This window comes from Ambystoma mexicanum, chromosome 12 (assembly GCF_040938575.1).
Source record: "Ambystoma mexicanum isolate Mex_15411 chromosome 12, UKY_AmexF1_1, whole genome shotgun sequence".
Classification (NCBI taxonomy): domain Eukaryota; kingdom Metazoa; phylum Chordata; class Amphibia; order Caudata; family Ambystomatidae; genus Ambystoma; species Ambystoma mexicanum.
This window is the reverse complement of record NC_090936.1, coordinates 977,023,382-977,047,838: the sequence shown is the minus strand read 5'-3', so window position 1 is coordinate 977,047,838 and position 24,457 is coordinate 977,023,382.

Genomic DNA, 24,457 nt, shown 5'->3' with positions numbered 1-24,457 from the left:
CTATTTGTACCTGTACATTTGATGTAGCCCCTGTTCCATAAGGTCTTTCCAAATCTGTGCATCCTTATTATGATGCATCTTACCTATTTGTATCTGTACATTTAATGTAGCCCCTGTTCCATGAGGTCTTTCCCAATCTGTGCATCCTTATTATGGCGCATCTTACCTATTTGTACCTGCACATTAGATGTAACCCCTGTTCCATGAGGTCTTTCCCAATCTGTGCATCCTTATTATGGCGCATCTTACCTATTTGTACCTGCACATTAGATGTAGCCCCTGTTCCATGAGGTCTTTCCCAATCTGTGCATCCTTCCTATGGCGCATCTTACCTATTTGTACCTGCACATTTGATGTAGCCCCTGTTCCATGAGGTATTTCCCCATCTGTGCATCCTTATTATGTCACATCTTACCTATTTGTACCTGTACATTTGATGTAGCCCCTGTTCCATGAGGTCTTTCCCAATCTGTGCATCCTTCCTATGGCACATCTTACCTATTTGTACCTGCACATTTGATGTAGCCCCTGTTCCATGAGGTCTTTCCCAATCTGTGCATCCTTCCTATGGGGCATCCTACCTATTTGTACCTGCAGATTTGATGTAGCCCCTGTTCCATGAGGTCTTTCCCAATCTGTGCATCCTTCCTATGGGGCACCTTATCTATTTGTACCTGTACATTTGATGTAGCCCCTGTTCCATGAGGTCTTTCCCAATCTGTGCATCCTTCCTATGAGGCATCTTAACTATTTGTACCTATACATTTGATGTAGCCCCTGTTCCATGAGGTCTTTCCCAATCTGTGCATCCTTATTATGATGCATCTTACCTATTTGTGTCTGTACATTTGATGTAGCCCCTGTTCCATGAGGGCTTTCCCAATCTGTGCATCCTTATTATGGCGCATTTTACCTATTTGTACCTGCACATTTGATGTAGCCCCTGTTCCATGAGGTCTTTCCCAATCTGTGCATCCTTCCTATGGTGCATCTTACCAATTTGTACCTGCAGATTTGATGTAGCCCCTGTTCCATGAGGTCTTTCCCAATCTGTGCATCCTTCCTATGGCGCATCTTACCTATTTGTACCTGTACATTTGATGTAGCCCCTGTTCCATGAGGTCTTTCCCAATCTGTGTATCCATATTATGTCACATCTTACCTATTTGTACCTGTACATTTGATGTAGCCCCTGTTCCATAAGGTCTTTCCCAATCTGTGCATCCTTCCTATGGCACATCTTACCTATTTGTACCTGCAAATTTGATGTAGCCCCTGTTCCATGAGTTCTTTCCCAATCTGTGCATCCTACCTATGGGGCATCTTACCTATTTGTACCTGCAGATTTGATGTAGCCCCTGTTCCATGAGGCCTTTCCCAATCTGTGCATCCTTCCTATAGGGCACCTTACCTATTTGTACCTGTACATTTGATGTAGCCCCTGTTCCATGAGGTCTTTCCCAATCTGTGCATCCTTCCTATGAGGCATCTTAACTATTTGTACCTATACATTTGATGTAGCCCCTGTTCCATGAGGTCTTTCCCAATCTGTGCATCCTTATTATGATGCATCTTACCTATTTGTATCTGTACATTTGATGTAGCCCCTGTTCCATGAGAGCTTTCCCAATCTGTGCATCCTTATTATGGTGCATCTTACCTATTTGTACCTGCACATTTGATGTAGCCCCTGTTCCATGAGGTCTTTCCCAATCTGTGCATCCTTCCTATGGGGCATCTTACCAATTTGTACCTGCAGATTTGATGTAGCCCCTGTTCCATGAGGTCTTTCCCAATCTGTGCATCCTTCCTATGGCGCATCTTACCTATTTGTACCTGTACATTTGATGTAGCCCCTGTTCCATGAGGTCTTTCCCAATCTGTGCATCCTTAGTATGTCACATCTTACCTATTTGTGCCTGTACATTTGATCTAGCCCCTGTTCCATGAGGTCTTTCCCAATCTGTGCATCCTTCCTATGGCGCATCTTACCTATTTGTACCTGTACATTTGATCTAGCCCCTGTTCCATGAGGGCTTTCCCAATCTGTGCATCCTTCCTATGGGGCATTTTACCTATTTGTACCTGCACATTTTATGTAGCCCCTGTTCCATGAGGTCTTTCCCAATCTGCGCATCCTTCCTATGGGGCATTTTACCTATTTGTACCTGTAAATTTGATGTAGCCCCTGTTCCATGACGGCTTTCCCAATCTGTGCATCCTTATTATGGCGCATCTTACCTATGTGTACCTGCACATTTGACGTATCACCTGTTCCATGAGGTCTTTCCCAATCTGTGCATCCTTCCTATGGGGCATCTTACCTATTTGTACCTGCAGATTTGACGTAGCCCCTGTTCCATGAGATCTTTCCCAATCTGTGCATCCTTCCTATGGCGCATCTCACCTATTTGTACCTGTACATTTGATGTAGCCGTTCCATGAGGTCTTTCCCAATCTGTGCATCCTTAGTATGTCACATCTCACCTATTTGTACCTGTACATTTGATGTAGCCCTTGTTCCATGAGGGCTTTCCCAATCTGTGCATCCTTATTATGGCGCATCTTACCTATTTGTACCTGCACATTTGATGTAGCCCCTGTTCCATGACGGTGTTCCCAATCTGTGCATCCTTATTATGGCGTATCTTACCTATGTGTACCTGCACATTTGATGCAGCCCCTGTTCCATGAGGTCTTTCCCAATCTGTGCATCCTTCATATGGGGCATCTTACCAATTTGTACCTGTACATTTGATGTAGCCCCTGTTCCATGAGGTCTTTCCCAATCTGTGCATCCTTATTATGATGCATCTTACCTATGTGTACCTGCACATTTGACGTAGCCCCTGTTCCATGAGGTCTTTCCCAATCTGTGCATCCTTCCTATGGGGAATCTTACCTATTTGTACCTGCAGATTTCATGTAGCCCTGTTCCATGAGGTCTTTCCCAATCAGTGCATCCTTCCTATGGCGCATCTTACCTATTTGTGCCTGTACATTTGATGTAGCCCCTCTTCCATGAGGTCTTTCCCAATCTGTGCATCCTTCCTATGGGGCATCTTACCTATTTGTACCTGCAGATTTGATGTAGCCCCTGTTCCATGAGGTCTTTCCCAATCTGTGCATCCTTCCTATGGGGCACCTTACCTATATCTACCTGTACATTTGATGTAGCCCCTGTTCCATGTGGTCTTTCCCAATATGTGCATCCTTTCTATGGGGCATCTTACCTATTTGTACCTGTACATTTGATGTAGCCCCTGTTCCATGAGGTCTTTCCCAATCTGTGCATCCTTATTATGATGCATCTTACCTATTTGTATCTGTACATTTGATGTAGCCCCTGTTCCATGAGGTCTTCCCCAATCTGTGCATCCTTATTATGGTGCATATTACCTATTTGTACCTGTACATTTGATGTAGCCCCTGTTCCATGAGGTCTTTCCCAATCTGTGCATCCTTCATATGGGGCATCTTACCTATTTGTACCTGCAGATTTGATGTAGACCCTGTTCCATGAGGTCTTTCCCAATCTGTGCATCCTTCCTATGGCGCATCTTACCTATTTGTACCTGTACATTTGATGTAGCCCCTGTTCCATGAGGTCTTTCCCAATCTGTGCATCCTTATTATGTCACATCTTACCAATTTGTACCTGTACATTTGATGTAGCCCGTGTTCCATGAGGTCTTTCCCAATCTGTGCATCCTTCCTATGGCACATCTTACCTATTTGTACCTGCACATTTGATGTAGCCCCTGTTCCATGAGGTCTTTCCCAATCTGTGCATCCTTCCTATGGGGCATCTTACCTATTTGTACCTGCAGATTTGATGTAGCCCCTGTTCCATGAGGTCTTTCCCAATCTGTGCATCCTTCCTATGAGGCATCTTAACTATTTGTATCTGTACATTTGATGTAGCCCCTGTTCCATGAGAGCTTTCCCAATCTGTGCATCCTTATTATGGCGCATCTTACCTATTTGTACCTGCACATTTGATGTAGCCCCTGTTCCATGAGGTCTTTCCCAATCTGTGCATCCTTCCTATGGGGCATCTTACCAATTTGTACTTGCAGATTTGATGTAGCCCCTGTTCCATGAGGTCTTTCCCAATCTGTGCATCCTTCCTATGGCGCATCTTACCTATTTGTACCTGTACATTTGATGTAGCCCCTGTTCCATGAGGTCTTTCCCAATCTGTGCATCCTTAGTATGTCACATCTTACCTATTTGTGCCTGTACATTTGATCTAGCCCCTGTTCCATGAGGTCTTTCCCAATCTGTGCATCCTTCCTATGGCGCATCTTACCTATTTGTACCTGTACATTTGATCTAGCCCCTGTTCCATGAGGGCTTTCCCAATCTGTGCATCCTTCCTATGGGGCATTTTACCTATTTGTACCTGCACATTTTATGTAGCCCCTGTTCCATGAGGTCTTTCCCAATCTGCGCATCCTTCCTATGGGGCATTTTACCTATTTGTACCTGTAAATTTGATGTAGCCCCTGTTCCATGACGGCTTTCCCAATCTGTGCATCCTTATTATGGCGCATCTTACCTATGTGTACCTGCACATTTGACGTATCACCTGTTCCATGAGGTCTTTCCCAATCTGTGCATCCTTCCTATGGGGCATCTCACCTATTTGTACCTGCAGATTTGACGTAGCCCCTGTTCCATGAGATCTTTCCCAATCTGTGCATCCTTCCTATGGCGCATCTCACCTATTTGTACCTGTACATTTGATGTAGCCGTTCCATGAGGTCTTTCCCAATCTGTGCATCCTTAGTATGTCACATCTCACCTATTTGTACCTGTACATTTGATGTAGCCCTTGTTCCATGAGGGCTTTCCCAATCTGTGCATCCTTATTATGGCGCATCTTACCTATTTGTACCTGCACATTTGATGTAGCCCCTGTTCCATGACGGTGTTCCCAATCTGTGCATCCTTATTATGGCGTATCTTACCTATGTGTACCTGCACATTTGATGCAGTCCCTGTTCCATGAGGTCTTTCCCAATCTGTGCATCCTTCATATGGGGCATCTTACCAATTTGTACCTGTACATTTGATGTAGCCCCTGTTCCATGAGGTCTTTCCCAATCTGTGCATCCTTATTATGATGCATCTTACCTATGTGTACCTGCACATTTGACGTAGCCCCTGTTCCATGAGGTCTTTCCCAATCTGTGCATCCTTCCTATGGGGAATCTTACCTATTTGTACCTGCAGATTTCATGTAGCCCTGTTCCATGAGGTCTTTCCCAATCAGTGCATCCTTCCTATGGCGCATCTTACCTATTTGTGCCTGTACATTTGATGTAGCCCCTCTTCCATGAGGTCTTTCCCAATCTGTGCATCCTTCCTATGGGGCATCTTACCTATTTGTACCTGCAGATTTGATGTAGCCCCTGTTCCATGAGGTCTTTCCCAATCTGTGCATCCTTCCTATGGGGCACCTTACCTATATCTACCTGTACATTTGATGTAGCCCCTGTTCCATGAGGTCTTCCCCAATCTGTGCATCCTTATTATGGTGCATATTACCTATTTGTACCTGTACATTTGATGTAGCCCCTGTTCCATGAGGTCTTTCCCAATCTGTGCATCCTTCATATGGGGCATCTTACCTATTTGTACCTGCAGATTTGATGTAGACCCTGTTCCATGAGGTCTTTCCCAATCTGTGCATCCTTCCTATGGCGCATCTTACCTATTTGTACCTGTACATTTGATGTAGCCCCTGTTCCATGAGGTCTTTCCCAATCTGTGCATCCTTATTATGTCACATCTTACCAATTTGTACCTGTACATTTGATGTAGCCCGTGTTCCATGAGGTCTTTCCCAATCTGTGCATCCTTCCTATGGCACATCTTACCTATTTGTACCTGCACATTTGATGTAGCCCCTGTTCCATGAGGTCTTTCCCAATCTGTGCATCCTTCCTATGGGGCATCTTACCTATTTGTACCTGCAGATTTGATGTAGCCCCTGTTCCATGAGGTCTTTCCCAATCTGTGCATCCTTCCTATGAGGCATCTTAACTATTTGTATCTGTACATTTGATGTAGCCCCTGTTCCATGAGAGCTTTCCCAATCTGTGCATCCTTATTATGGCGCATCTTACCTATTTGTACCTGCACATTTGATGTAGCCCCTGTTCCATGAGGTCTTTCCCAATCTGTGCATCCTTCCTATGGGGCATCTTACCAATTTGTACTTGCAGATTTGATGTAGCCCCTGTTCCATGAGGTCTTTCCCAATCTGTGCATCCTTCCTATGGCGCATCTTACCTATTTGTACCTGTACATTTGATGTAGCCTCTGTTCCATGAGGTCTTTCCCAATCTGTGCATCCTTAGTATGTCACATCTTACCTATTTGTACCTGTACATTTGATGTAGCCCCTGTTCCATGAGGTCTTTCCCAATCTGTGCATCCTTCCTATGGCGCATCTTACCTATTTGTACCTGTACATTTGATGTAGCCCCTGTTCCATGAGGTCTTTCCCAATCTGTGCATCCTTCCTATGGGGCATTTTACCTATTTGTACCTGCACATTTTATGTAGCCCCTGTTCCATGAGGTCTTTCCCAATCTGCGCATCCTTCCTATGGGGCATTTTACCTATTTGTACCTGTACATTTTATGTAGCCCCTGTTCCATGAGGTCTTTCCCAATCTGTGCATCCTTCCTATGAGGCATCTTAACTATTTGTATCTGTACATTTGATGTAGCCCCTGTTCCATGAGAGCTTTCCCAATCTGTGCATCCTTATTATGGCGCATCTTACCTATTTGTACCTGCACATTTGATGTAGTCCCTGTTCCATGAGGTCTTTCCCAATCTGTGCATCCTTCCTATGGGGCATCTTACCAATTTGTACTTGCAGATTTGATGTAGCCCCTGTTCCATGAGGTCTTTCCCAATCTGTGCATCCTTCCTATGGCGCATCTTACCTATTTGTACCTGTACATTTGATGTAGCCCCTGTTCCATGAGGTCTTTCCCAATCTGTGCATCCTTAGTATGTCACATCTTACCTATTTGTACCTGTACATTTGATGTAGCCCCTGTTCCATGAGGTCTTTCCCAATCTGCGCATCCTTGTTATGGCGCATCTTACCTATGTGTACCTGCACATTTGACGTAGCCCCTGTTCCATGAGGTCTTTCCCAATCTGTGCATCCTTGTTATGGCGCATCTTACCTATGTGTACCTGCACATTTGACGTAGCCCCTGTTCCATGAGGTCTTTCCCAATCTGTGCATCCTTCCTATGGGGCATCTTACCTATTTGTACCTGCAGATTTGATGTAGCCCCTGTTCCATGAGGTCTTTCCCAATCTGTGCATCCTTCCTATGGCGCATCTTTCCTATGTGTACCTGTACATTTGATGTAGCCCCTGTTCCATGAGGTCTTTCCCAATCAGTGCATCCTTCCTATGGCGCATCTTACCTATTTGTGCCTGTACATTTGATGTAGCCCCTCTTCCATGAGGTCTTTCCCAATCTGTGCATCCTTCCTATGGGGCATCTTACCTATTTGTACCTGCACATTTGATGTAGCCCCTGTTCCATGAGGTCTTTCCCAATCTGTGCATCCTTCCTATGGGGCATCTTACCTTATTTGTACCTGCAGATTTGATGTCGCCCCTGTTCCATGAGGTCTTTCCCAATCTGTGCATCCTTCCTATGGGGCATCTTACCTTTTTGTACCTGCAGATTTGATGTAGCCCCTGTTCCATGAGGTCTTTCCCAATCTGTGCATCCTTCCTATGGGGCATCTTACCTATTTGTACCTGCAGATTTGATGTAGCCCCTGTTCCATGAGGTCTTTCCCAATCTGTGCATCCTTCCTATGGCGCATCTTTCCTATGTGTACCTGTACATTTGATGTAGCCCCTGTTCCATGAGGTCTTTCCCAATCAGTGCATCCTTCCTATGGCGCATCTTACCTATTTGTGCCTGTACATTTGATGTAGCCCCTCTTCCATGAGGTCTTTCCCAATCTGTGCATCCTTCCTATGGGGCATCTTACCTATTTGTACCTGCACATTTGATGTAGCCCCTATTCCATGAGGTCTTTCCCAATCTGTGCATCCTTCCTATGGGGCATCTTACCTATTTGTACCTGCAGATTTGATGTAGCCCCTGTTCCATGAGGTCTTTCCCAATCTGTGCATCCTTCCTATGGGGCATCTTACCTATTTGTACCTGCAGATTTGATGTAGCCCCTGTTCCATGAGGTCTTTCCCAATCTGTGCATCCTTCCTACTGGGCACCTTACCTATTTGTACCTGTACATTTGATGTAGCCCCTGTTCCATGAGGTCTTTCCCAATCTGTGCATCCTTCCTATGGGGCATCTTACCTATTTGTACCTGTACATTTGATGTAGCCCCTGTTCCATAAGGTCTTTCCAAATCTGTGCATCCTTATTATGATGCATCTTACCTATTTGTATCTGTACATTTAATGTAGCCCCTGTTCCATGAGGTCTTTCCCAATCTGTGCATCCTTATTATGGCGCATCTTACCTATTTGTACCTGCACATTAGATGTAGCCCCTGTTCCATGAGGTCTTTCCCAATCTGTGCATCCTTATTATGGCGCATCTTACCTATTTGTACCTGCACATTAGATGTAGCCCCTGTTCCATGAGGTCTTTCCCAATCTGTGCATCCTTCCTATGGGGCATCTTACCTATTCGTACCTGCAGATTTCATGTAGCCCTGTTCCATGAGGTCTTTCCCAATCAGTGCATCCTTCCTATGGCGCATCTTACCTATTTGTGCCTGTACATTTGATGTAGCCCCTCTTCCATGAGGTCTTTCCCAATCTGTGCATCCTTCCTATGGGGCATCTTACCTATTTGTACCTGCAGATTTGATGTAGCCCCTGTTCCATGAGGTCTTTCCCAATCTGTGCATCCTTCCTATGGCGCATCTTTCCTATGTGTACCTGTACATTTGATGTAGCCCCTGTTCCATGAGGTCTTTCCCAATCTGTGCATCCTTATTATGTCGCATCTTACCTATTTGTACCTGTACATTTGATGTAGCCCCTGTTCTATGAGGTCTTTCCCAATCTGTGCATCCTTCCTATGGCGCATCTTACCTATTTGTACCTGCACATTTGATGTAGCCCCTGTTCCATGAGGTCTTTCCCCATCTGTGCATCCTTCCTATGGGGCTCCTTACCTATTTGTACCTGTACATTTGATGTAGCCCCTGTTCCATGAGGTCTTTCCCAATCTGTGCATCCTTCCTATGGGGCACCTTACCTATATCTACCTGTACATTTGATGTAGCCCCTGTTCCATGTGGTCTTTCCCAATCTGTGCATCCTTCCTATGGGGCATCTTACCTATTTGTACCTGTACATTTGATGTAGACCCTGTTCCATGAGGTCTTTCCCAATCTGTGCATCCTTATTATGATGCATCTTACCTATTTGTATCTGTACATTTGATGTAGCCCCTGTTCCATGAGGTCTTTCCCAATCTGTGCATCCTTATTATGGTGCATATTACCTATTTGTACCTGCACATTTGATGTAGCCCCTGTTCCATGAGGTCTTTCCCAATCTGTGCATCCTTCCTATGGGGCATCTTACCTATTTGTACCTGCAGATTTGATGTAGACCCTGTTCCATGAGGTCTTTCCCAATCTGTGCATCCTTCCTATGGCGCATCTTACCTATTTGTACCTGTACATTTGATGTAGCCCCTGTTCCATGAGGTCTTTCCCAATCTGTGCATCCTTATTATGTCACATCTTACCTATTTGTACCTGTACATTTGATGTAGCCCCTGTTGCATGAGGTCTTTCCCAATCTGTGCATCCTTCCTATGGCACATCTTACCTATTTGTACCTGCACATTTGATGTAGCCCCTGTTCCATGAGGTCTTTCCCAATCTGTGCATCCTTCCTATGGGGCACATTACCTATTTGTACCTGTACATTTGCTGTAGCCCCTGTTCCATGAGGTCTTTCCCAATCTGTGCATCCTTCCTATGAGGCATCTTAACTATTTGTACCTATACATTTGATGTAGCCCCTGTTCCATGAGGTCTTTCCCAATCTGTGCATCCTTCCTATGGCGCATCTTACCTATTTGTACCTGCACATTTGATGTAGCCCCTGTTCCATGAGGTATTTCCCCATCTATGCATCCTTCCTATGGGGCTCCTTACCTATTTGTACCTGTACATTTGATGTAGCCCCTGTTCCATGAGGTCTTTCCCAATCTGTGTATCCTTCCTATGGGGCACCTTACCTATATCTACCTGTACATTTGATTTAGCCCCTGTTCCATGTGGTCTTTCCCAATCTGTGCATCCTTCCTATGGGGCATCTTACCTATTTGTACCTGTACATTTGATGTAGCCCATGTTCCATGAGGTCTTTCCCAATCTGTGCATCCTTAGTATGTCACATCTTACCTATTTGTACCTGTACATTTGATGTAGCCCCTGTTCCATGAGATCTTTCCCAATCTGTGCATCCTTCCTATGGCGCATCTTACCTATTTGTACCTGTACATTTGATGTAGCCCCTGTTCCATGAGGTCTTTCCCAAGCTGTGCATCCTTCCTATGGGGCATTTTACCTATTTGTACCTGCACATTTTATGTAGCCCCTGTTCCATGAGGTTTTTCCCAATCTGCGCATCCTTCCTATGGGGCATTTTACCTATTTGTACCTGTAAATTTGATGTAGCCCCTGTTCCATGACGGCTTTCCCAATCTGCGCATCCTTGTTATGGCGCATCTTTCCTATGTGTACCTGTACATTTGACGTAGCCCCTGTTCCATGAGGTCTTTCCCAATCAGTGCATCCTTCCTATGGCGCATCTTACCTATTTGTGCCTGTACATTTGATGTAGCCCCTCTTCCATGAGGTCTTTCCCAATCTGTGCATCCTTCCTATGGGGCATCTTACCTATTTGTACCTGCACATTTGATGTAGCCCCTGTTCCATGAGGTCTTTCCCAATCTGTGCATCCTTCCTATGGGGCATCTTACCTATTTGTACCTGCAGATTTGATGTAGCCCCTGTTCCATGAGGTCTTTCCCAATCTGTGCATCCTTCCTATGGGGCATCTTACCTATTTGTACCTGCAGATTTGATGTAGCCCCTGTTCCATGAGGTCTTTCCCAATCTGTGCATCCTTCCTATGGGGCACTTTACCTATTTGTACCTGTACATTTGATGTAGCCCTGTTCCATGAGGTCTTTCCCAATCTGTGCATCCTTCCTATGAGGCACCTTAACTATTTGTACCTATACATTTGATGTAGCCCCTGTTCCATGAGGTATTTCCCAATCTGTGCATCCTTATTATTATGCATCTTACCTATTTGTATCTGTACATTTGATGTAGCCCCTGTTCCATGAGGGCTTTCCCAATCTGTGCATCCTTATTATGGCGCATCTTACCTATTTGTACCTGCACATTTGATGTAGCCCCTGTTCCATGAGGTCTTTCCCAATCTGTGCATCCTTCCTATGGCACATCTTTCCTATGTGTACCTGTACATTTGATGTAGCCCCTGTTCCATGAGGTCTTTCCCAATCTGTGCATCCTTATTATGTCACATCTTAACTATTTGTACCTGTACATTTGATGTAGCCCCTGTTCCATGAGGTCTTTCCCAATCTGTGCATCCTTCCTATGGCGCATCTTACCTATTTGTACCTGCACATTTGATGTAGCCCCTGTTCCATGAGGTATTTCCCCATCTGTGCATCCTTCCTATGGGGCTCCTTACCTATTTGTACCTGTACATTTGATGTAGCCCCTGTTCCATGAGGTCTTTCCCAATCTGTGCATCCTTCCTATGGGACACCTTACCTATATCTACCTTTACATTTGATGTAGCCCCTGTTCCATGTGGTCTTTCCCAATCTGTGCATCCTTCCTATGGGGCATCTTACCTATTTGTACCTGTACATTTGATGTAGCCCCTGTTCCATGAGGTCTTTCCTAATCTGTGCATCCTTATTATGATGCATCTTACCTATTTGTATCTGTACATTTGATGTAGCCCCTGTTCCATGAGGGCTTTCCCAATCTGTGCATCCTTATTATGGCGCATCTTACCTATTTGTACCTGCACATTTGATGTAGCCCCTGTTCCATGAGGTCTTTCCCAATCTGTGCATCCTTCCTATGGCACATCTTTCCTAGGTGTACCTGTACATTTGATGTAGCCCCTGTTCCATGAGGTCTTTCCCAATCTGTGCATCCTTATTATGTCACATCTTAACTATTTGTACCTGTACATTTGATGTAGCCCCTGTTCCATGAGGTCTTTCCCAATCTGTGCATCCTTCCTATGGCGCATCTTACCTATTTGTACCTGCACATTTGATGTAGCCCCTGTTCCATGAGGTATTTCCCCATCTGTGCATCCTTCGTATGGGGCTCCTTACCTATTTGTACCTGTACATTTGATGTAGCCCCTGTTCCATGAGGTCTTTCCCAATCTGTGCATCCTTTCTATGGGACACCTTACCTATATCTACCTGTACATTTGATGTAGCCCCTGTTCCATGTGGTCTTTCCCAATCTGTGCATCCTTCCTATGGGGCATCTTACCTATTTGTACCTGTACATTTGATGTAGCCCCTGTTCCATGAGGTCTTTCCTAATCTGTGCATCCTTATTATGATGCATCTTACCTATTTGTATCTGTACATTTGATGTAGCCCCTGTTCCATGAGGTCTTTCCCAATCTGTGCATGCTTCCTATGGGGAATCTTACCTATTTGCGCCTGTACATTTGATGTAGCCCCTCTTCCTTGAGGTCTTTCCCAATCTGTGCATCCTTCCTATGGGGCATCTTACCTATTTGTACCTGCACATTTGATGTAGCCCATGTTCCATGAGGTCTTTCCCAATCTGTGCATCCTTCCTATGGGGCATCTTACCTATTTGTACCTGCAGATTTGATGTCGCCCCTGTTCCATGAGGTCTTTCCCAATCTGTGCATCCTTCCTATGGGGCATCTTACCTATTTGTACCTGCAGATTTGATGTAGCCCCTGTTCCATGAGGTCTTTCCCAATCTGTGCATCCTTCCTATGGGGGATCTTACCTATTTGTACCTGCAGATTTGATGTAGCCCCTGTTCCATGAGGTCTTTCCCAATCTGTGCATCCTTCCTATGGCGCATCTTTCCTATGTGTACCTGTACATTTGATGTAGCCCCTGTTCCATGAGGTCTTTCCCAATCAGTGCATCCTTCCTATGGCGCATCTTACCTATTTGTGCCTGTACATTTGATGTAGCCCCTCTTCCATGAGGTCTTTCCCAATCTGTGCATCCTTCCTATGGGGCATCTTACCTATTTGTACCTGCAGATTTGATGTAGCCCCTGTTCCATGAGGTCTTTCCCAATCTGTGCATCCTTCCTATGGGGCATCTTACCTATTTGTACCTGCAGATTTGATGTAGCCCCTGTTCCATGAGGTCTTTCCCAATCTGTGCATCCTTCCTATGGGGCATCTTACCTATTTGTACCTGCAGATTTGATGTAGCCCCTGTTCCATGAGGTCTTTCCCAATCTGTGCATCCTTCCTATGGCGCATTTTACCTATTTGTACCTGCACATTTGATGTAGCCCCTGTTCCATGAGGTATTTCCCCATCTGTGCATCCTTCCTATGGGGCTCCTTACCTATTTGTACCTGTACATTTGATGTAGCCCCTGTTCCATGAGGTCTTTCCCAATCTGTGCATCCTTATTATGGCGCATCTTACCTATTTGTACCTGCACATTTGATGTAGCCCCTGTTCCATGAGGTCTTTCCCAATCTGTGCATCCTTCCTATGGCACATCTTTCCTATGTGTACCTGTACATTTGATGTAGCCCCTGTTCCATGAGGTCTTTCCTAATCTGTGCATCCTTATTATGATGCATCTTACCTATTTGTACCTGTACATTTGATGTAGCCCCTGTTCCATGAGGTCTTTCCCAATCTGTGCATGCTTATTATGATGCATCTTACCTATTTGTATCTGTACATTTGATGTAGCCCCTGTTCCATGAGGGCTTTCCCAATCTGTGCATCCTTATTATGGCGCATCTTACCTATTTGTACCTGCACATTTGATGTAGCCCCTGTTCCATGAGGTCTTTCCCAATCTGTGCATCCTTCCTATGGCACATCTTTCCTATGTGTACCTGTACATTTGATGTAGCCCCTGTTCCATGAGGTCTTTCCCAATCTGTGCATCCTTATTATGTCACATCTTAACTATTTGTACCTGTACATTTGATGTAGCCCCTGTTCCATGAGGTCTTTCCCAATCTGTGCATCCTTCCTATTGCGCATCTTACCTATTTGTACCTGTACATTTGATGTAGCCCCTGTTCCATGAGGTCTTTCCCAATCTGTGCATCCTTCCTATGGGACACCTTACCTATATCTACCTTTACATTTGATGTAGCCCCTGTTCCATGTGGTCTTTCCCAATCTGTGCATCCTTCCTATGGGGCATCTTACCTATTTGTACCTGTACATTTGATGTAGCCCCTGTTCCATGAGGTCTTTCCCAATCTGTGCATGCTTCTTATGGGGCATATTACCTATTTGTACCTGCACATTTGATGTAGCCCCTGTTCCATGAGGTCTTTCCCAATCTGTGCATCCTTCCTATGGGGCATCTTACCTATTTGTACCTGCAGATTTGATGTAGCCCCTGTTCCATGAGGTCTTTCCCAATCTGTGCATCCTTCCTATGGGGCATCTTACCTATTTGTACCTGCAGATTTGATGTAGCCCCTGTTCCATGAGGTCTTTCCCAATCTGTGCATCCTTCCTATGGGGCACCTTACCTATTTGTACCTGTACATTTGATGTAGCCCTGTTCCATGAGGTCTTTCCCAATCTGTGCATCCTTCCTATGAGGCATCTTAACTATTTGTACCTATACATTTGATGTAGCCCCTGTTCCATGAGGTCTTTCCCAATCTGTGCATCCTTCCTATGGCGCATCTTACCTATTTGTATCTGTACATTTGATGTAGCCCCTGTTCCATGAGGGCTTTCCCAATCTGTGCATCCTTATTATGGCGCATCTTACCTATTTGTACCTGCACATTTGATGTAGCCCCTGTTCCATGAGGTCTTTCCCAATCTGTGCATCCTTCCTATGGCACATCTTTCCTATGTGTACCTGTACATTTGATGTAGCCCCTGTTCCATGAGGTCTTTCCCAATCTGTGCATCCTTATTATGTCACATCTTAACTATTTGTACCTGTACATTTGATGTAGCCCCTGTTCCATGAGGTCTTTCCCAATCTGTGCATCCTTCCTATGGCGCATCTTACCTATTTGTACCTGCACATTTGATGTAGCCCCTGTTCCATGAGGTATTTCCCCATCTGTGCATCCTTCGTATGGGGCTCCTTACCTATTTGTACCTGTACATTTGATGTAGCCCCTGTTCCATGAGGTCTTTCCCAATCTGTGCATCCTTCCTATGGGACACCTTACCTATATCTACCTGTACATTTGATGTAGCCCCTGTTCCATGTGGTCTTTCCCAATCTGTGCATCCTTCCTATGGGGCATCTTACCTATTTGTACCTGTACATTTGATGTAGCCCCTGTTCCATGAGGTCTTTCCTAATCTGTGCATCCTTATTATGATGCATCTTACCTATTTGTATCTGTACATTTGATGTAGCCCCTGTTCCATGAGGTCTTTCCCAATCTGTGCATGCTTCCTATGGGGAATCTTACCTATTTGCGCCTGTACATTTGATGTAGCCCCTCTTCCTTGAGGTCTTTCCCAATCTGTGCATCCTTCCTATGGGGCATCTTACCTATTTGTACCTGCACATTTGATGTAGCCCATGTTCCATGAGGTCTTTCCCAATCTGTGCATCCTTCCTATGGGGCATCTTACCTATTTGTACCTGCAGATTTGATGTCGCCCCTGTTCCATGAGGTCTTTCCCAATCTGTGCATCCTTCCTATGGGGCATCTTACCTATTTGTACCTGCAGATTTGATGTAGCCCCTGTTCCATGAGGTCTTTCCCAATCTGTGCATCCTTCCTATGGGGCATCTTACCTATTTGTACCTGCAGATTTGATGTAGCCCCTGTTCCATGAGGTCTTTCCCAATCTGTGCATCCTTCCTATGGCGCATCTTTCCTATGTGTACCTGTACATTTGATGTAGCCCCTGTTCCATGAGGTCTTTCCCAATCAGTGCATCCTTCCTATGGCGCATCTTACCTATTTGTGCCTGTACATTTGATGTAGCCCCTCTTCCATGAGGTCTTTCCCAATCTGTGCATCCTTCCTATGGGGCATCTTACCTATTTGTACCTGCAGATTTGATGTAGCCCCTGTTCCATGAGGTCTTTCCCAATCTGTGCATCCTTCCTACTGGGCACCTTACCTATTTGTACCTGTACATTTGATGTAGCCCTTGTTCCATGAGGTCATTCCCAATCTGTGCATCCTTCCTATGGGGCATCTTACCTATTTGTACCTGTACATTTGATGTAGCCCCTGTTCCATAAGGTCTTTCCAAATCTGTGCATCCTTATTATGATGCATCTTACCTATTTGTATCTGTACATTTAATGTAGCCCCTGTTCCATGAGGTCTTTCCCAATCTGTGCATCCTTATTATGGCGCATCTTACCTATTTGTACCTGCACATTAGATGTAGCCCCTGTTCCATGAGGTCTTTCCCAATCTGTGCATCCTTATTATGGCGCATCTTACCTATTTGTACCTGCACATTAGATGTAGCCCCTGTTCCATGAGGTCTTTCCCAATCTGTGCATCCTTCCTATGGCGCATCTTACCTATTTGTACCTGCACATTTGATGTAGCCCCTGTTCCATGAGGTATTTCCCCATCTGTGCATCCTTATTATGTCACATCTTACCTATTTGTACCTGTACATTTGATGTAGCCCCTGTTCCATGAGGTCTTTCCCAATCTGTGCATCCTTCCTATGGCACATCTTACCTATTTGTACCTGCACATTTGATGTAGCCCCTGTTCCATGAGGTCTTTCCCAAGCTGTGCATCCTTCCTATTCCTATGGGGCATCCTACCTATTTGTACCTGCAGATTTGATGTAGCCCCTGTTCCATGAGGTCTTTCCCAATCTGTGCATCCTTCCTATGGGGCACCTTATCTATTTGTACCTGTACATTTGATGTAGCCCCTGTTCCATGAGGTCTTTCCCAATCTGTGCATCCTTCCTATGAGGCATCTTAACTATTTGTACCTATACATTTGATGTAGCCCCTGTTCCATGAGGTCTTTCCCAATCTGTGCATCCTTATTATGATGCATCTTACCTATTTGTGTCTGTACATTTGATGTAGCCCCTGTTCCATGAGGGCTTTCCCAATCTGTGCATCCTTATTATGGCGCATTTTACCTATTTGTACCTGCACATTTGATGTATCCCCTGTTCCATGAGGTCTTTCCCAATCTGTGCATCCTTCCTATGGTGCATCTTACCAATTTGTACCTGCAGATTTGATGTAGCCCCTGTTCCATGAGGTCTTTCCCAATCTGTGCATCCTTCCTATGGCGCATCTTACCTATTTGTACCTGTACATTTGATGTAGCCCCTGTTCCATGAGGTCTTTCCCAATCTGTGTATCCATATTATGTCACATCTTACCTATTTGTACCTGTACATTTGATGTAGCCCCTGTTCCATAAGGTCTTTCCCAATCTGTGCATCCTTACTATGGCACATCTTACCTATTTGTACCTGCACATTTGATGTAGCCCCTGTTCCATGAGTTCTTTCCCAATCTGTGCATCCTACCTATGGGGCATCTTACCTATTTGTACCTGCAGATTTGATGTAGCCCCTGTTCCATGAGGCCTTTCCCAATCTGTGCATCCTTCCTATAGGGCACCTTACCTATTTGTACCTGTACATTTGATGTAGCCCCTGTTCCATGAGGTCTTTCCCAATCTGTGCATCCTTCCTATGAGGCATCTTAACTATTTGTACCTATACATTTGATGTAGCCCCTGTTCCATGAGGTCTTTCCCAATCTGTGCATCCTTATTATGATGCATCTTACCTATTTGTATCTGTACATTTGATGTAGCCCCTGTTCCATGAGAGCTTTCCCAATCTGTGCATCCTTATTATGGCGCATCTTACCTATTTGTACATGCACATTTGATGTAGCCCCTGTTCCATGAGGTCTTTCCCAATCTGTGCATCCTTCCTATGGGGCATCTTACCAATTTGTACCTGCAGATTTGATGTAGCCCCTGTTCCATGAGGTCTTTCCCAATCTGTGCATCCTTCCTATGGCGCATCTTACCTATTTGTACCTGTACATTTGATGTAGCCCCTGTTCCATGAGGTCTTTCCCAATCTGTGCATCCTTAGTATGTCACATCTTACCTATTTGTGCCTGTACATTTGATCTAGCCCCTGTTCCATGAGGTCTTTCCCAATCTGTGCATCCTTCCTATGGCGCATCTTACCTATTTGTACCTGTACATTTGATCTAGCCCCTGTTCCATGAGGGCTTTCCCAATCTGTGCATCCTTCCTATGGGGCATTTTACCTATTTGTACCTGCACATTTTATGTAGCCCCTGTTCCATGAGGTCTTTCCCAATCTGCGCATCCTTCCTATGGGGCATTTTACCTATTTGTACCTGTAAATTTGATGTAGCCCCTGTTCCATGACGGCTTTCCCAATCTGTGCATCCTTATTATGGCGCATCTTACCTATGTGTACCTGCACATTTGACGTATCACCTGTTCCATGAGGTCTTTCCCAATCTGTGCATCCTTCTTATGGGGCATCTTACCTATTTGTACCTGCAGATTTGACGTAGCCCCTGTTCCATGAGATCTTTCCCAATCTGTGCATCCTTCCTATGGCGCATCTCACCTATTTGTACCTGTACATTTGATGTAGCCGTTCCATGAGGTCTTTCCCAATCTGTGCATCCTTAGTATGTCACATCTCACCTATTTGTACCTGTACATTTGATGTAGCCCTTGTTCCATGAGGGCTTTCCCAATCTCTGCATCCTTATTATGGCGCATCTTACCTATTTGTACCTGCACATTTGATGTAGCCCCTGTTCCATGACGGTGTTCCCAATCTGTGCATCCTTATTATGGCGTATCTTACCTATGTGTACCTGCACATTTGATGCAGCCCCTGTTCCATGAGGTCTTTCCCAATCTGTGCATCCTTCATATGGGGCATCTTACCAATTTGTACCTGTACATTTGATGTAGCCCCTGTTCCATGAGGTCTTTCCCAATCTGTGCATCCTTATTATGATGCATCTTACCTATGTGTACCTGCACATTTGACGTAGCCCCTGTTCCATGAGGTCTTTCCCAATCTGTGCATCCTTCCTATGGGGAATCTTACCTATTTGTACCTGCAGATTTCATGTAGCCCTGTTCCATGAGGTCTTTCCCAATCAGTGCATCCTTCCTATGGCGCATCTTACCTATTTGTGCCTGTACATTTGATGTAGCCCCTGTTCCATGAGGTCTTTCCCAATCTGTGCATCCTTCCTATGGGGCATCTTACCTATTTGTACCTGCAGATTTGATGTAGCCCCTGTTCCATGAGGTCTTTCCCAATCTGTGCATCCTTCCTATGGGGCACCTTACCTATATCTACCTGTACATTTGATGTAGCCCCTGTTCCATGTGGTCTTTCCCAATCTGTGCATCCTTCCTATGGGGCATCTTACCTATTTGTACCTGTACATTTGATGTAGCCCCTGTTCCATGAGGTCTTTCCCAATCTGTGCATCCTTATTATGATGCATCTTACCTATTTGTATCTGTACATTTGATGTAGCCCCTGTCCCATGAGGTCTTCCCCAATCTGTGCATCCTTATTATGGTGCATATTACCTATTTGTACCTGTACATTTGATGTAGCCCCTGTTCCATGAGGTCTTTCCCAATCTGTGCATCCTTCATATGGGGCATCTTACCTATTTGTACCTGCAGATTTGATGTAGACCCTGTTCCATGAGGTCTTTCCCAATCTGTGCATCCTTCCTATGGCGCATCTTACCTATTTGTACCTGTACATTTGATGTAGCCCCTGTTCCATGAGGTCTTTCCCAATCTGTGCATCCTTATTATGTCACATCTTACCAATTTGTACCTGTACATTTGATGTAGCCCGTGTTCCATGAGGTCTTTCCCAATCTGTGCATCCTTCCTATGGCACATCTTACCTATTTGTACCTGCACATTTGATGTAGCCCCTGTTCCATGAGGTCTTTCCCAATCTGTGCATCCTTCCTATGGGGCATCTTACCTATTTGTACCTGCAGATTTGATGTAGCCCCTGTTCCATGAGGTCTTTCCCAATCTGTGCATCCTTCCTATGAGGCATCTTAACTATTTGTATCTGTACATTTGATGTAGCCCCTGTTCCATGAGAGCTTTCCCAATCTGTGCATCCTTATTATGGCGCATCTTACCTATTTGTACCTGCACATTTGATGTAGCCCCTGTTCCATGAGGTCTTTCCCAATCTGTGCATCCTTCCTATGGGGCATCTTACCAATTTGTACTTGCAGATTTGATGTAGCCCCTGTTCCATGAGGTCTTTCCCAATCTGTGCATCCTTCCTATGGCGCATCTTACCTATTTGTACCTGTACATTTGATGTAGCCCCTGTTCCATGAGGTCTTTCCCAATCTGTGCATCCTTAGTATGTCACATCTTACCTATTTGTGCCTGTACATTTGATCTAGCCCCTGTTCCATGAGGTCTTTCCCAATCTGTGCATCCTTCCTATGGCGCATCTTACCTATTTGTACCTGTACATTTGATCTAGCCCCTGTTCCATGAGGGCTTTCCCAATCTGTGCATCCTTCCTATGGGGCATTTTACCTATTTGTACCTGCACATTTTATGTAGCCCCTGTTCCATGAGGTCTTTCCCAATCTGCGCATCCTTCCTATGGGGCATTTTACCTATTTGTACCTGTAAATTTGATGTAGCCCCTGTTCCATGACGGCTTTCCCAATCTGTGCATCCTTATTATGGCGCATCTTACCTATGTGTACCTGCACATTTGACGTATCACCTGTTCCATGAGGTCTTTCCCAATCTGTGCATCCTTCCTATGGGGCATCTTACCTATTTGTACCTGCAGATTTGACGTAGCCCCTGTTCCATGAGATCTTTCCCAATCTGTGCATCCTTCCTATGGCGCATCTCACCTATTTGTACCTGTACATTTGATGTAGCCGTTCCATGAGGTCTTTCCCAATCTGTGCATCCTTAGTATGTCACATCTCACCTATTTGTACCTGTACATTTGATGTAGCCCTTGTTCCATGAGGGCTTTCCCAATCTGTGCATCCTTATTATGGCGCATCTTACCTATTTGTACCTGCACATTTGATGTAGCCCCTGTTCCATGACGGTGTTCCCAATCTGTGCATCCTTATTATGGCGTATCTTACCTATTTGTGCCTGTACATTTGATGTAGCCCCTCTTCCATGAGGTCTTTCCCAATCTGTGCATCCTTCCTATGGGGCATCTTACCTATTTGTACCTGCAGATTTGATGTAGCCCCTGTTCCATGAGGTCTTTCCCAATCTGTGCATCCTTCCTATGGGGCACCTTACCTATATCTACCTGTACATTTGATGTAGCCCCTGTTCCATGTGGTCTTTCCCAATCTGTGCATCCTTCCTATGGGGCATCTTACCTATTTGTACCTGTACATTTGATGTAGCCCCTGTTCCATGAGGTCTTTCCCAATCTGTGCATCCTTATTATGATGCATCTTACCTATTTGTATCTGTACATTTGATGTAGCCCCTGTTCGATGAGGTCTTCCCCAATCTGTGCATCCTTATTATGGTGCATATTACCTATTTGTACCTGTACATTTGATGTAGCCCCTGTTCCATGAGGTCTTTCCCAATCTGTGCATCCTTCATATGGGGCATCTTACCTATTTGTACCTGCAGATTTGATGTAGACCCTGTTCCATGAGGTCTTTCCCAATCTGTGCATCCTTCCTATGGCGCATCTTACCTATTTGTACCTGTACATTTGATGTAGCCCCTGTTCCATGAGGTCTTTCCCAATCTGTGCATCCTTATTATGTCACATCTTACCAATTTGTACCTGTACATTTGATGTAGCCCGTGTTCCATGAGGTCTTTCCCAATCTGTGCATCCTTCCTATGGCACATCTTACCTATTTGTACCTGCACATTTGATGTAGCCCCTGTTCCATGAGGTCTTTCCCAATCTGTGCATCCTTCCTATGGGGCATCTTACCTATTCGTACCTGCAGATTTGATGTAGCCCCTGTTCCATGAGGTCTTTCCCAATCTGTGCATCCTTCCTATGAGGCATCTTAAGTATTTGTATCTGTACATTTGATGTAGCCCCTGTTCCATGAGAGCTTTCCCAATCTGTGCATCCTTATTATGGCGCATCTTACCTATTTGTACCTGCACATTTGATGTAGCCCCTGTTCCATGAGGTCTTTCCCAATCTGTGCATCCTTCCTATGGGGCATCTTACCAATTTGTACTTGCAGATTTGATGTAGCCCCTGTTCCATGAGGTCTTTCCCAATCTGTGCATCCTTCCTATGGCGCATCTTACCTATTTGTACCTGTACATTTGATGTAGCCCCTGTTCCATGAGGTCTTTCCCAATCTGTGCATCCTTAGTATGTCACATCTTACCTATTTGTACCTGTACATTTGATGTAGCCCCTGTTCCATGAGGTCTTTCCCAATCTGTGCATCCTTCCTATGGCGCATCTTACCTATTTGTACCTGTACATTTGATGTAGCCCCTGTTCCATGAGGTCTTTCCCAATCTGTGCATCCTTCCTATGGGGCATTTTACCTATTTGTACCTGCACATTTTATGTAGCCCCTGTTCCATGAGGTCTTTCCCAATCTGCGCATCCTTCCTATGGGGCATTTTACCTATTTGTACCTGTACATTTTATGTAGCCCCTGTTCCATGAGGTCTTTCCCAATCTGTGCATCCTTCCTATGAGGCATCTTAACTATTTGTATCTGTACATTTGATGTAGCCCCTGTTCCATGAGAGCTTTCCCAATCTGTGCATCCTTATTATGGCGCATCTTGCCTATTTGTACCTGCACATTTGATGTAGTCCCTGTTCCATGAGGTCTTTCCCAATCTGTGCATCCTTCCTATGGGGCATTTTACCAATTTGTACTTGCAGATTTGATGTAGCCCCTGTTCCATGAGGTCTTTCCCAATCTGTGCATCCTTCCTATGGCGCATCTTACCTATTTGTACCTGTACATTTGATGTAGCCCCTGTTCCATGAGGTCTTTCCCAATCTGTGCATCCTTAGTATGTCACATCTTACCTATTTGTACCTGTACATTTGATGTAGCCCCTGTTCCATGAGATCTTTCCCAATCTGCGCATCCTTCCTATGAGGTATTTTACCTATTTGTACCTGTAAATTTGATGTAGCCCCTGTTCCATGACGGCTTTCCCAATCTGTGTATCCTTATTATGGCGCATCTTACCTATGTGTACCTGCACATTTGACGTAGCCCCTGTTCCATTAGGTCTTTCCCAATCTGTGCAGCCTTCCTATGGCGCATCTCACCTATTTGTACCTGTACATTTGATGTAGCCGTTCCATGAGGTCTTTCCCAATCTGTGCATCCTTAGTATGTCACATCTCACCTATTTGTACCTGTACATTTGATGTAGCCCTTGTTCCATGAGGGCTTTCCCAATCTGTGCATCCTTATTATGGCGCATCTTACCTATTTGTACCTGCACATTTGATGTAGCCCCTGTTCCATGAGGTGTTTCCCAATCTGTGCATCCTTCCTATGGCGCATCTTTCCTATGTGTACCTGTACATTTGATGTAGCCCCTGTTGCATGAGGTCTTTCCCAATCTGTGCATCCTTATTATGTCACATCTTACCTATTTGTACCTGTACATTTGATGTAGCCCCTGTTCCATGAGGTCTTTCCCAATCTGTGCATACTTCCTATGGCGCATCTTACCTATTTGTACCTCCACATTTGATGTAGCCCCTGTTCCATGAGGTATTTCCCCATCTGTGCATCCTTCCTATGGGGCTCCTTACCTATTTGTACCTCTACATTTGATGTAGCCCCTGTTCCATGAGGTCTTTCCCAATCTGTGCATCCTTCCTATGGGGCACCTTACCTATATCTACCTGTACATTTGATGTAGCCCCTGTTCCATGTGGTCTTTCCCAATCTGTGCATCCTTCCTATGGGTCATCTTACCTATTTGTACCTGTACATTTGATGTAGCCCCTGTTCCATGAGGTCTTTCCTAATCTGTGCATCCTTATTATGATGCATCTTACCTATTTGTATCTGTACATTTGATGTAGCCCCTGTTCCATGAGGTCTTTCCCAATCTGTGCATCCTTCCT